The 2,002-nt window shown below is 41.2% G+C and overlaps 1 protein-coding gene across 2 annotated transcripts in view; it reads right to left on the bottom strand.

Moving 5' to 3' along the window:
• LOC104915200 (metalloprotease TIKI1) overlaps nt 1–2,002 on the bottom strand; it is a 54,097-nt gene that overhangs the window by 2,869 nt on the left and 49,226 nt on the right. The gene's annotated exons all lie outside the window — the stretch shown is intronic.

Here is a 2,002-nt window from a genome sequence, read left to right on the forward strand (position 1 = left end):
CCTTGAGGTCCCTTCCAACCCTGGCCATTCTGTGATTCTGTGAAATAATTAAGCAGTCACCCCAAATCCCAAGGACTGCCTCAAAACCTAGGCAAGTTGAAGGAAGCCATCTGGTGGACTTTGCTAAGGGATCTCATGTTCTCTGTTTTTCTTGTCCAGAGGAACTTGCTCTTATACAATGATGCACAAATCCTTAAAGGTGACTCGGGGTGACATCTGGGCTGTCTACAATTTCTTCATGAATAGGAGTGGAAAGGAAGGCAGTGATCTCTTCTTTCTAGTGACCAATGATAGGAGCAAAGAGCTTAAACCTGTATCAGGGAAAGTTCAGACTGGATTTTAAGGAAAAGTCCTTGAGTGAGAGAGTGGTGATGCACTTTAATAGGCTTCCCACGGAAGAAGTCATGGGCCCAAATTTGTTTGGGCAAAGCTTCATATATATGGTTTAATTCTTGGTTTCCCCAGTCTATAGTCAGAAGTTGGATCTGATGGCCCTCATGGTTCCTATCCAACACAAGATATGCTATGATTTTATTTTATGATTCATTCCGTTTCTTCTTGTCGGATTCCACATTAACTATCTGAGAGTTAACTTTCAGTATTAGTTGACTCAAATGATCAGAGGCAGACAACTAAGGTCTGAAACAAATTGCTAAATTGCTAATTCAGACATTAGTTAATCAGCCTGCTCATAACGATGCTTTTGGAGGTTTTAAGGAAAAAAAGATACAGGGGAAAAAAATGGCTAGTCCCTGGAGGTTTGAACCTGTACAAAAATGGTTAACACTAAATAAAACCATTTGTTATTTCCTTCAGTAATTAGAAGAAGTTGTAGCTGAAGAACTATTCATCATCATCATTCTTTTTCTTATACTTTAAAGCCTCAAAATATTGCATTTTCTCAAGAGCAGCAAAGAAAAAAGAAAAAAAAGGGAATTTGCCAGTGTTTAAAAGATTAAGACTAACTTCTGAAGTTCTCCTATCAGCTAACATGTCTCAGCAAAGTCAGTCATTTCATCAGCAGGGATTGAAGCAGCTTAGATCCCTCTATACTGCATACAAATGAGATGGCACTTTTGGAGTTTCTCAGCTGTTCAAAAGAAGCTGGGGGAACTGTAGGAATTTATACTCAGCTTCTAGAAACACTGGCTTAACCTGAGGCCTCAAAAATCAGCATTTATGCTATTAAGAATGCTTTCCCCTGCACAAAACTTAAAAAAAAGGCTTTCTCCTGCATGAAAAAAAAGGAAGAAAAACAAACAACAGTATTTCCTCTTATTTTCAGAATAAAATGTAACTAAGCTAAAGAAAACAAGCCATGCTCATCCTGGAATAAAAGTGACTAGGCAGAAGAAAGTCCAGCCCATCTAGAGCCCGTGTCTGGACAGAAACATCAACGGAAACAAGGAATGATTCTAAGAGTACCTCAGTAGTAAAGCATAGACTTGATAAATGGCACTTGAAACGGGTGTCACTTTTGCCAGTCTCCAGTCCACTGGGATATCCCCAGTTAGCCAGGACTGCCAAAGAATGATGGAGATTGGCTTGGCAACCACATCCGCCGACTCCCTCAGCAATCTAGGATGCACACCATCCAGCCCCATGGACTTGTGAGTGTCCAGCTTTTGGAGCAGGTCCAAAAACATCTCATTGTGGATCATGCAGGGCCTATTCTGTTCCTCATCTTTACATACCAGCACAAGGGGCTGTGTGTCCAGGGAGCAACTAGTCTTACTATTAAAGACTGAGGCAAAGAAGGCATTGAGTACCTCAGCCTTATCCTGTCAGTTACTGTGCTGCCCTCTGCATCCAACAAGAGATGGAGATCCTCTCTAGCCTTCCTCTTACTGTTGATGGATGTGTAGAAATATTTATTGTTTCAAGTTCAGTTCTAGCTGGGCTTCGGCCTTTCTCATTTTCTCCCTGCACAGCTTCACTATGCATTTGTAATCCTCAGAAGTTGCTTGCTCCCTCTTCCAAAGACCGTAAGCTTTCCTTCTGT

This window comes from Meleagris gallopavo, chromosome Z (assembly GCF_000146605.3).
Source record: "Meleagris gallopavo isolate NT-WF06-2002-E0010 breed Aviagen turkey brand Nicholas breeding stock chromosome Z, Turkey_5.1, whole genome shotgun sequence".
Lineage (NCBI taxonomy): Eukaryota > Metazoa > Chordata > Aves > Galliformes > Phasianidae > Meleagris > Meleagris gallopavo.